The sequence below is a fragment of the Anser cygnoides genome, chromosome 2 (assembly GCF_040182565.1).
Source record: "Anser cygnoides isolate HZ-2024a breed goose chromosome 2, Taihu_goose_T2T_genome, whole genome shotgun sequence".
NCBI classification, from domain to species: Eukaryota; Metazoa; Chordata; class Aves; order Anseriformes; family Anatidae; genus Anser; species Anser cygnoides.
In genome coordinates, this window is record NC_089874.1 from 131138139 (window position 1) to 131151210 (window position 13072).

Genomic DNA, 13072 nt, shown 5'->3' on the forward strand with positions numbered 1-13072 from the left:
TTAAAATCGAGAGACATTAAATACTGAAACGGATGTCATATCTAATTTATAGCTAGCTTTAAAAAATAACGTGTTGAGTGGATCTATTTCTGATTTAACATTGTTTCAGACTTTTATTAACATCAAAAAGTCATACAAGTTATGTAGGATACTCCACCTGAGAGAAATACTGAGCAATCAAGTGTAAAACATTAACTTTACATGAAAATATATACTTAAACTAAGGTGGCAGAGTGAAAGCTCTCTCTGATACACTGCACTGGGTGGGGGAAGGGAGAATTGAAAATGAAGAAAGGAACAAACTGGACCCTTAGTGCCAAGCAGTACAAATTGGAGTTAAGATGAATAAGAAGAATCCAAGAGCTATTAATCGAAGCTCAGCACCTCCAGGGATAAATGATTCTTATGCCTGAAATAGATTTAACTCTCCCCAAACAGTAATCTCACTCCTGAACAGGAAATGAAAATAAAAGTGAGCTACCTACCAGGCAAGAGCACTCTCCACCCTCTGAATATTGCAGCCACTCAAGAGCTGCTAAACGTGTCTGGGTCCCCCACAACTATAAAAATTTGTGAACGTGAATGACTGGATTAGGATGTTTAGCTGTACAGGGACATTAAAAAGGGAACCCTAATTTCTGAATACTCATTTTTCCCTGTATCAGTGCTCCATTACTAATATGAAACTAACAGTATGTATCTTGCTTGTATAAACCACACTTTTTCCTTTTTCTCACTTAAAACTTTGCCAACCTGAAGATTGCTGAGAATCACTGCTTCAGTTCTGAAGTGCAGGAATTCTTAAAAGTTCCCATTCAAGAATTCTGCTGAATGACTTATTTCTTTTAAAGGCTGTTAGATAATGCCATTACTGACTTCAGATTGAGCTCACTTCTCTTAGTTTTCGTATACATTTCATTTAGTTAACACATCTCCTACTTATTTTCTGATTTAAGCAAAACACAACGTGTTTAAAAAATGCAGTACTTATTTTGAAACTTTTCAAGGAGCTTTTGGCTTGAGAAAACAATGGATTATTTCCAAGGGAAGCAGGGTGAGAGGAATGCTGAGGCATTCTGCACATCAAGCCCTGAAAGACTGTCTTTATTTAGCTGCTAAATGGGGCAGGGAGGAAGCAAGGACCTACTGCTACTTTTTTTTTTTTTTTTTTTAGAAAGGCTTCTTCAACCTTTCCTGAAAGCCTGTAGTTCATGTTTGGCTGTAATTCATATTACAGACATCTTTTCCTGATTTCTCTCTTTCCTTTGCTCTGGATAAATTTAGTTGCAGTGGAGCGGGTGGCAAAATTTTAACTTCGCTGGGGTCAGGACTGCATCCTCCAGTTCATTTTCTCTCAACCAATTCAGGTACAGATACTTTGTTAAAGCTGCTGTAGTATGTAGATGCCTGATTCTTTTTTTTTTTTTTTTTTTCCCCTTCCCTTTCCCCTTCCCTTTCCCCTTGCCTCCCCTCCCCTCCTCTCGCCTCTCCTTTTCGTTATTTTCACTGAATGTGTAAAAACATTTATTTATTGATATGCTTATTCATCCATGCATCACTATAATATAGATAGGCTTTGATTCAGCCCTAGCTGGAATTCCAAAGAATCTCCAATTTTGTGTGTTTTAGAATATATTAGGCCTATGAAATAAAGGGAAGTTTCTTTGTGGGGTAGCCAAAGGCCTAATGAACTTTAGAAGCAGATCTACATTAATGCATTTTCTAGTTATGCTAAATTACTTTGAAAAACAAGGGCTTCTCAGATGTAACACTTGGTTTCAATCACCCATGTATCTCAGTCTGGAGAAAAATGACAATATCAGCTTCAATTTGCATTCTCTGTTCTGGGCTATGAGTCTTGTTTTTATGTACTTTGAGCAAGTGCTTCTGTGGAGTTACAGAATCACAGAATCATCCAGGTTGGAAGAGATCTCCAAGATCACGGAGTCCAACCTGTGACCTAACACTAGCAAGTCATCTATTAAACCATATCACCAAGCTTTACATATAAACGTCGTTTAAAGACATCCAGGGACGGTGACTCAACCACTTCCCTGGGCAGCCTATTCCAATGCCTAACAACCCTTTCAGTAAAGAAGTTCTTCCTAATATCCAACCTAAACCTCCCCTGGCATAACTTTAGCCCATTCCCCTCGTCCTGTCACCAGGCACGTGGGAGAACAGGCCAACCCCCACCTCTCTACAGCCTCCTTTAAGGTACCTGTAGAGTGCGATAAGGTCACCCCTGAGCCTTCTCTTTTCCAGGCTGAACAATCCCAGCTCCCTCAGCCGCTCCTCGTAAGACTTGTTCTCCAGACCCCTCACCAGCTTCGTTGCCCTTCTCTGGACTCGCTTGAGCACCTCAATGTCCTTCCTGTAGCAAGGGGCCCAAAAGTTAGCGTACTCTAAAATGTGTATATGCACACCATGCAGTGAAATGCAGTAATTATGCTTTTTGTTTAAAATTTCTTTCTTTCAAAATATTTTTTAACATTGTTAGTGTTTTTATTTTATTTAATAATGCTACTGAGATTTGAAATTGTGTTTTTGTTTGCTTGTTTGTTGTTTATTTGTTTAGTCATTTTGTATAAATAACTGGTTAAAAGGCTTCAGATTTTATTCCTGAGTAGCAATAATAAGATCAGACATCCTCATTATATGGAAAGTTAGGTTGTTGTGTTTTTTTGTGTGTTTTTTTTTTTTCTTGTACAAATGCTTCACCTATTTATCTGCACTGCATTTTACCTCCTATTATTTGATCATTTGGTATAGAAAGGATTCTGCATTTCTTCATGGATTATGAATATATCAGTCTATCTACGCCCCTGTCCAGAAACCTGTGGGAAACTTTTGACATCCATTCACCATGAAAGTGACCTGGTTTATTTATTTATTTATATTGTTTATATTATTTATTCATATGAGGACTTTTTTTTTTTTTTAACCTGTAGCAGCCATGGTTCGTTTAGACCTTCTGGTGAGTTGGTGAGGTTTATTCTAATTTATTTATTTTTTAAATAAGATTTTTTTTTATATAAGATTTTTTTTTAAGTGAATCTGCCTTGTCTGTTTAACCCTTTTGAAAGATTCATTTAAAGAATTTGAGACATCTCAGTAGGCACGTAAGTTTTTAATATGGTTTATTTGTATAGAGGGTTTGTTCCTACAGAATGAGTTCATGCTCTCTGCTCTGTGAATATGCCCTTAGTTATTCACTTGCAGAATTTATTGAAATATTTACTAACTGTGCTATGTGCAGTCATCAGGATACAAAACTGAGGTAAAGTATGTTATCATTTTAAAGTCAGTGGCAGCAGCATTTTTGACTGCACTTGCATTTCTCTGAAGGACATGGATAATTGTGAAAGTGATTGCTCCTGGGAGAGCGTGGAGGGAAGTGGGATTTGTGGAGACCAAGAACAGAGCAGAGGGAATGGACAAGGGTAACAAAGGTATCCCGAGAGGCATGCTGAAAATTAAAATGTTTTGTCTTGTTGACTTAACTAAACTTTTCTAGCGAATCTTCATGAAAAATAAATAAATATAATAATGATAATTATGATGATGATGATGATAATAATAATAATAAGCAAACAGGTAAATACCCTGTAGAAACTAATACTAATGTTATACTTTCTCAAAACCTTCAATAAAACATTAATGTTCCCTCTAATTCATAGATATCTTTGCCTGACTTCCAAACTATGAGCATGTTTTAAGGCAGACTTACCTCTGGCAGAAAATGTTATGATTTCCCCTAAGAAATAATAGCAGAGCAGCACATCTGTGATACTGTATGTAGACGACGCTTTTAAGTTGTGCTGGAGCATGGTTCAGAAATGTGATATCCTTTCAGGCAAAGCTGAGCAATTTTCTGTATCTTGTGAGACTGAAATGCACGCACAAGATTGTCTTTATGCACCACTTATTTCACAATAAATGAGAAATTTTTGCAAAGAACCTCATATTCTTTCAGGTCTACTCTTTGGCTTCTCCAACAACACACTTAAGAGAATTAAAATGTACATTTAACTCATTCACATATGCTGTTTTAAAAAATGTTGGATCGTCACATTAGGACTAAAAACCACCACCAACAACAAAAAACATAAAAAGGAAAAGGAAATTTAAATGTATGTGAGATATATGATGCCTTCTTAAAATATTGATTCTTAATCCCACATTTGGTCTAAGTACTACTATAGGCAGTTTCCTCTTTCAATAAATTCAAAATGTTTTTTTTTTTTTTTAACATTAAAGCCAGTTGTACACATGAATTTTAACTTGAAAAGTAGTGAAATCATTCTGGAAACACTACAGAAAGAAAATGGAATGGCAAAGGCTACTAGAGAGTGTGCAGTAAGCTCCTCAAGTATGCATTAAGAGGAGAGCATTTTCCTGGACAGTTTGTTATCAGAAGTAGTGTGCTTACAATAATTAGTATCCTGAACAGCTCAGAGATGATCGTAGACACAGCTGTTGTTGTTTAAGGTAGCAGGCACATCAATGGCAAGGCAGTAGGTATTGATTTGTGCAGTGACATCCTTGTAGCTATGTCATCTGAGTGAAAGAAGCCCCCAAATTAACCAATAATAAAGTGTTAGAAGTTGTAGCAGTTGCCTCCTGGGACCTGTTCTGGCTGAGGATGGATACCTCTCCTTTCCCCACAACCATCAATCCTCCTTGAAGGACAGTGTTCTGGTCTACATCAGTCAAAACCAAAATATGAAGGCCAAAAGGACAAAGCAGCAGATTGCTGTATTTTGTAAATTGAAAATTTATTCACAATATTCTGAATCTTGATCTAACTTTTAGAACTCAATATTTAAAATAAAAAAAAAAAGTGAATACATTTTCCTCTTTAGGCATTTGAATACAGTCAGTTTAAATGTATAGTTCCATTTCCATCAAAATCTGTTGTCAGAAATTGTTAGTTGTATCAACTTGATTTTCTTACTGTTCTGATTGTACAGTCCATTTTTGTCATGGGCCACTGGCTATATAGTACATCAGCTGACTGTATGTAATAAAGGGTAACAAGCCTGGACATTGTTGATGTTAGAACAGTAAAAAGCAGTGACCATAAATACTCAATCCACACAAACATCAATGAGAAAATCTGTATTTAAGTAATAATCAGATGACATATAAAATGTTAATCAAAGGACTTAAAGTCTAATTTGGATTTAAACTGTCCCATACTATGGTGGGATTTCTGTTTATTTAGTAATATAAAACCTTCATGTAATCAATTTCTTTGCAGTTCTTGGATTACCATCTTATAAATGTTATGTAATTTATAAAATATTTTGTGACTGAATTTGTTCTCTGTTTTCAAGCAAATGGGCAGAAAAAAATGATGTTAACACATAAACTAAGTTTTAAACAAGCAAGTATTCAATTAAAATTGAAAAAGTGGCTTTATATTATTGTATTTGATATCAAGATACCCTTATGGTCAAAACATTAATTTTAAAAATGAAAATCCTTTTTCATATTTGAGTTATGTTTCAATAGATTATAGATTTATATTTCCAAAAGCAAAAAAAATTACAAGTATGGCTGAGGTAAAACAAATATTTGACAAATATCTATCATCTTAAAATAAATAAGTAAATACTAGCTGTTTATGTTAGTACTTCTCTATAAATATTCTCTCTACAGAACAAAGGACTTTTTTGTTTTGTTTTGTTGTGTTTGTTTTTCTTGGAGCTAGGGGAAGTGTCTGGGACATTGAACTTTACATTAAGCAGAAACAATCCCAATTAGGAGAAAGAGTTTAAAAAATCTTTTGTATCTGTTAATAATAATAATAATAATAATAATAATAATAAATCCAGAGCTCTTCCAACATGTAGAGAGGTATGTAATGTTATCCTTGCTTCTAATTCTGCTGCAATCGAGGTATTCTCTAAGTAAAAACATTTTTAAGTCCTAAGGATTTTAAAAAATGCAACTGGTCCCTATTAACACAAGATAACAATTTAAAAAAAATGCAACTGCCAAACATGATCAATTTTTTTTTTTTTTTTTTTTTTTTTTGCTGACATAGTGCTCATTTGTAAACTACACGACAATGCCAAGGGAGGATTTCTTTACATCTTAATTTCTGTGGATATATATGTATATATTTCGGGGAGACAAACATTTACACCAACAATTTTAAGTCTGCTGCTGTAAAACTGCTGTGAAGTCATAAAGAGATTCTGGGATTTCAGATTTAGAGTCTTATTGATATCTTCATTGTGCAAAGAGAAAATGAAAACTATGAAAATGAAGGTTATTTATACTTCATTTGATGTTCCTCTTTGTACTGGGTTTACATCACAAGGGCTTTGTAGTGGGGGGGGTGCAAGGGTGGCCTCTGTGAGCAGAGTCCAGAAGCTGCCCCATGTCAGATCAGAGCCAGCTCCAGCCAGCCCCAAAAGGAACCCATCACTGGCCAAAGCTGAGCCAGTGAGCAACGCTGGTTGGTCCTCTGGGAGAGCAGATTTAAGCAAGGGAAAAAACAGTCACAACAACAGCAAAGCACTGTGCAACAGCAGCTGGGAGAGAGGAGTGAGAAAATCTGAGAGAAACCGCCCTGCAGACACTAAGGTCCAGGCGCTGGAGCAGAAGTTCCCTTGCGGCCTGTGGAGAGGCCCCTGGTGGAGCAGGCTGTCCCCCTGCAGCCCATGGGTCCCACATGGAGCAGATCTCCACGCTGCAGCCCGTGGAGGAGCCCCCGGTGGAGCAGGTGGATGTGGCCTGGAGGAGGCTGCGGCCCATGGAGAGCCCCCGCAGGAGCAGGTCCCAGGCCAGAACTGCAGCCTGTGGAGGAGCTCCCCAAGCAGGAGTAGGGGATCTGGGGGGCAGCTGCTGCCAGTGGGGGACCCATATTGGAGCAGTTTGCTCCTGACAGAAGGACCCCGTGGTACGGACCCATCTTGGAGCAGTTTTTGAAGAGCTGCTTCCTGTGGGAAGCCCACATAGGAGCATCAATTCTGCAAGGACAGTGTCCCATGGGAGGGACTCCAAGTTGGAGCAGGGGAAGAGAGTGAAGATGAAAGACAGGCAGAGCTGAAGCTTTAGGCACTGACCACAAGCTCCATCCTGTTCCCCTACACTGTTCAGGGGGAAGATTTAGAAGAGGGTATATGGGAGGAAGGTGTTTTTAGTTTGCTTTTAGTTCTCACCATTCTAGTATGTTATCCGTAGGCAATAACTTACATTACTCTGCCTCATTCTGAGTATGTTTTGCCCTTGATAGTTTTTGGTGAGTGATCTCCCTGGCTCTGTCTCAGCCCATGAGGGTTTTTTTTAATCATATTTTCTCCCCCTGTTCTGTTGAGGAGGGGGAATGAGAGAGCAGCGTGGACGTTGTGTAACTTAAACCTGCTAGTGTTAAACCACCACACCCTTACAAAAATCTTGAAATTTGAGGCCTTTTCTTGTTTTCCTCTTATACAGCAAGGATTTCCTCTTATATGGCAAGGATTTGATGCCGTATAAGAGTAGATAAAAGATAAAAGTGTAAAATAGAAATTCCTTGTGTTGGATGAGTGCTGAAATGCATGTTTATCCTTCTGGGATCTATTTTAGAAAAAGCAAGTAGGATTTCATTCTGCCCAAGGAATTATTTATTTATTTATTTAAAGCTTTATTTAAGCTATTGTCTAAAATTCCAGAACATGAATTTTAGACCAACTTTTTTAATTAATGGGAAGTTATATAGCTGTTATACACTTCCAGTGTTTGATGAGTGCCTTTTAGCAGCATATACAGAAAATCACAACTTTTCACCCCAGATAAAGTTCTCAAATTTTCCAGAACCTTGTTCACTTGTTACAATGCCTTGCCAATTCCTTTACGTTGTATAAAGCCTTTTAGGAGGGAACAGAGTACCTCAGCCATTTTACTGATCCAAATTATTATGGCAGCAGCCAGGCTCCATATCACTGAAGCAGCCAGGCTTCATATCATTGAAGCTGCATGACAAAAATCTGAAAAGTTTAAATGGGGTTGTGTGTGAGGTCAGTTTTTAGGTACAGCTGTAGTTTTGTAACTGGAAAGAGAGGTGGAGTAGGCTGGGTTGACTGGTTGACTTGGAAGATCACTGAGCTCAATGTAGCTTTGCAATAGTTTATTTGGGACAGTGATAGTTGCAATATAATGCAACCACTGAGCTCAAGTATTACATGAGAATCAGCTGTGACAGTCTGCTAGGCATTATGCCCTTTGAATCTCCTGGAAAACTGAAAATAAGGATGGAGCTAATTGGAATTGCTGTTAGAGAACCACTACATTTACGGAGGGAAAGGAATGACTATTGTAGTCTTTCTTGGCCATCTTGCACAAAAAAAAACAAAAAAAAAAAAAAAACAAAAAAAAACACCTGCTTAAGTAGAATTATTCTTCTTTAGGAGCTGAGAAATTTGAGCTTTTGGCTTTCGAGTGATTTATTTTTGTGTAAACAAGTTTTTGTTGTTGTTTTTAAGTTATTAATTTCTTGAGATACCTTATTTATTTGTTATTTTTTTTTTTTTTTAATTCGAGGCTATATTGTCTCATTAAGCTTCATACATCAAAATATAATGCTAGCATTAAGTGAAAACATATAAAATTGCAAAGTGAAGTTATAACCACACTTACTCTTGTGTAATAATTGATACCTAAAGTTATCTGTCAAGTAAATGCTCATGTTGTAATAAGGTGCAAATTTGCTTTTATGATGAATTAGAATTAACCCTGCACCCTGTTTCTAAGTTGGTTGCTCTCTGTTTCCATTCCATACCCTGTTGTATGCACAAAGTGAAATCCACAGGCCTGTAGTGGATGAAGCTAATATTGTCTGTGTCTTTCACTGCTGGATGTTACAAAAATCAATACAAAAATCTTATGAGCATTTTCAGTACCCAATTCAATAGAAAATATGTCCCATTTCTGCAGCTTTTGCAACATTGTTTGAGCTTCCAGGGCATGGAGGTTTGGACATACTTTTTATTGAATCAGGTCCTCAGTAATGTCTTCATATATTTTTAAAGAAAACTCAGGAGATACACACTGAAATAAACAGTGAGAATCATACAAGTCGATGGCTGGACTAGAAAGCTTGAATGAGGATGTGAAGACTGAAATCTGGCTAGCAGCAGTTTCTCCTGCAAAAATATTTTATTTTTAACATGATGTCTGCTATATCTGGTTGTATCAACTACAAAGAATGTAAAGATAGTGCCTTTGGCACTGCCTAAGTTTAAAAATATATACCCACTGATAAACCATCAGTAGATATTTTAATAAAAATAATCATGGTTAAGTTATATCCTGCCTATTTTACTAGAATGTACTCTTTTTTTTTTTTTTGGTTTGAAGCATTCCTTAAATATTTAAGAGTATGTATTAATCTACTCTTCATTCTAAAAGTCTGATTTATGTCAGATTTATGTCAGTTCCATAACTATATGGTGCAAGTGCCTGGAAGATATACGCCATTTGAGAAAAAAGTCATTACTTTGTGATAAACGTAAGATGAAAGTGATGCTTCTAGGCAGAGATTCAAGAAAATTTCTGGAAGGCCAACCTCCTTGTCAGCTGAAGGCACCAAAGCATTCAGCTGAAAAGGAAGCTCTCCTTTCCTTTCATTGTCTTTATACACGCTTAACGTATCCCACAATAAGTATTTAGTGGAAAATTGCCTTTTGCATTCTCCTCTGCATGAACTGAGGCAAAAATTTGTTACACTTCTAGTGGGTAGTTATGACTAATACAGACTTCAAAACTGTCCTCATTGGCAAATAGGGGGTAATAGGTACTGAGTCCAGTGATACCCATGAATGATAAGAGAGATGTGCTGCTGTGATTTGCTGACATGAGATGTGGTGACTATGTTAAAATAACTGTAAATTTGTCATGCCTTTTCAATAGTAAAGCAGATGGAACCTTTGTCTGTCTAGCAGTACAGTTTCAGACAGGCTGAGAATCTGAATTCTATCATCACTCATCACAGATCTCCACCTTCTGTCTGCTTCATTAGGTCATATTGGTAATGTAAAGAAACTACAGTTCACCTTCAAGAACCGAAGCATTTTTTTTCCACATCTTCTAAATTGGTTTTAGCAGTATTAACAGTACTGTCAATGAAGCATATTTGAAGGTATCTTATGTTCTTGGAAAGATCTAACTGAGAGTATTTAAAAAAATTAATTTAATATAAATGTTTTAGCAATAGTAGGGTCTCTTTGCTAACATCTAGTGAAACTTAGGAATTCAGTAGTGAGGTAAAATTACTTTATGTCTCTGGTTGTGGTGGTCAGCATACTTAAATCTGAAAAGGGTTGTTCCAGTAATGATATAATGCAGTGGAGGCAGATCTTTCTTTGGAGAAAGATCTTTCATGTTTACTCTTTAAAGACCCAGTTCATCAGATACCCAAAATGTTTTTTTATATACAGTAGGAATCACATTATTTTATTATTATATTATATTATATTATATGAATTATATTTTTATTTTATTTATTTTATTTTTTCTTCTGTAGATCAGTCTCCACCATTCTTTCATTATTCCTTCTCAGGGCTATAATTTCCAGGGTTTTTCCTGTCCTTGTCAATCCCTCTGTTGTTTTCTCTGTTTCTCTCACACAGTTACACATAGTATAACAGTATAATGTAGCAGATTTTACCTTCTCTTTGCCAGTCCCCAGAAAATCTTTACAAATGGTCTAAGACTACTGATGTGTGTCTGTCTCCTGGGTGGTGTTTTTTATTGTTTTGCCAATTCCTAAATAATATGAAAGATAACTCTCATTTTAGTTATTTCTTAATTTCTTTTGGGGAGTAACCTTTAGTAATATCACAAAGCATGAATGTATGTAAAATAAATAAATTTTGTATTCCTTAATGATATGTTTAAATATAATACATTTCAAAAGGCCTAGATGAAATAACACTGTGCTAAATTTAGCTTTCTTTTGTTAGTGACATGTATGTGATGTTTGTTTTACAGTTATTCAACCAAATTTTATGCGACTATATTTCAGCCACGGGATTGTTTTTGAACTGATTATGGGGATTATCATGTTGACTATAGGAAACTTGAACTGTTTTGATTGAATACATATGCCTTAAGCCTTGTTTCTGTTAACAGACTATATAAACAAAACTTATAGAAACTTACACTTCTTTAGGATTCCAATACGCCTCACAATCAATTTAATTATATTCAAAGACAAACATGATGAATACATTTGTGAAAACATTCACTTTTATCTTGAACTTTACTGTAGACTTCTGGAAAAAAAAATCTCAAATATGGGCTTTAATAGAAGTCATTCATTAAATAAACTATAATAGTATTGATAAACATATATTTTGATTTTCTTAAGATACACGTCATTTCATTTATATTCTATACAATGATTTTAAGAATAAATGTGTTATTATTACTGTTAGTATATAACTTGGCAGTGTTTGCATGGCTGAGATATTACATAAGTTTATGCAGACTAATTACAAAAACAAATTTTTTTTTAGTCAAAATACAATCAATTTTACTAAAGCAGGTAAACTAATAAAGAAAAAGAACATCTAAATGTACTTATCCATGTGAATGATATTATTTATTATTTATAAAGACACTGAATTCTTTGTTTTCTATGGGCATATAATGTTCAATATCTGGAATAATAGAAAATTGGTGAAAATGAATGGCTCAGGAGTAATATTTTTCAGAAGCTATCAAGCTACATTTCACTTTGCATTTTATATATACATTATTTATATATTTATGAAAGTTCTGTGCACATTAATGTTGTCTTTTGGGCAGATACTTCCCCTTTTTATTTTGGTAATTATGAGACCATTGCCAAAAAATAAAAATAAAAATAAAAATCTTGGCTCTCCTGGCAGGTGTATATATCCTCCACTGTGGAAGTATCTGCATTGACGTAACATTTAGTGAAAACACAATGCAGAATGAGACCTGAAAAATCAAATTTTGTGGTGTGCCAGAGGAAGAAAGCATGAACAAACTGAGTAGTGTTTCTTCTCCTTAGCAGTTTAGCAGTCTGTTCCTGAGATATTATTTTCTGGAACTATTTCTTTTCACCTTCGATAACATTTTTTTTTTCTTTCCGTCATCAACGATTCTTCTGGTTTTGTATCTTGCAATCTGTTTTGAGTTGTCACTTATCACTAATTATTTAGGTAATTAGTGTAAATTTAAGATGGCTAAGACACCCCTAACATCAAATATAATATTACACACCAAAAGGTAGCAGCAATTTTTACATGATCTTCTGCAGTAAAACACAATTTTTATCAAACAAAAGCAATATGTTTTTGAAAGAATCATTTTTAAGAGCAGACTAAGCAGTCAAGTTACCTAATTCATTGGAGAATTTTTCATTTCAATTATGACCTTGAAGTCAGTGATGCTTGGAATGCCCCTCACACCATGTCATGGGTGCTCTAGTAAAGATCTATCGTTAGATCAATTACTAAAAGCAATGGAACATCTGATCCTACCCTTGAAATTAACCAGGAAAAGTAGGTCAGCACACCTTCAGCTGACACAATGAAGTATTATGCTCTCAATGACCCAGGAAGGAAAGCCCTAATGATTGATGGGAAGAGAGATTTAAATAAGAAAGTTGAAGCACACTAGAATTAAGCACGTCAGAATGATCAAGCAACTCTAGACAGCCAAGTGACTTCAGATAACAGAAATTTTGGTCATATCTCATTCTCCACCTCCCTCCTCCACAGAAAGTCATATTTATGATCAAATGCAAATGGATTTAAGCTTCAAAGATCCAACAGTTTTTCTAAATAGTAGTCATTTCTTCTCTTTCTCTCTTTTTTTTTTTTTCCCGTTTGTTTTTGAATAATGCTATTTGGCTATCATTAGCTCTCACAGTCTCTATATATGTGGTAGAAAGACCACTGCAATCTCTTCTGAGCAGTTAAAAACTCTAAAAACGATGTCAGAATGAATCCTGTATGTTATCGCCACTTTAAAATATATGAAATCTATTTTCCAAATACACCTCAGAGACATTACTCCTCTTTGAATTAAAAAGAAATAGATAAACAAA

At 35.5% G+C, this 13072-nt stretch overlaps 1 long non-coding RNA gene across 3 annotated transcripts in view; it reads left to right on the plus strand.

The window, feature by feature from the left end:
• Positions 1-1228: 1228 nt before the first annotated feature.
• LOC106030661 (uncharacterized) overlaps positions 1229-13072 on the plus strand; it is a 35086-nt gene continuing 23242 nt past the window's right edge. For all 3 annotated transcript variants that reach the window (XR_007168414.2, XR_007168416.2, XR_007168413.2), the window contains exon 1: positions 1229-1367. This is a non-coding gene — a long non-coding RNA (uncharacterized lncRNA). The remainder of the gene's footprint in view (positions 1368-13072) is intronic.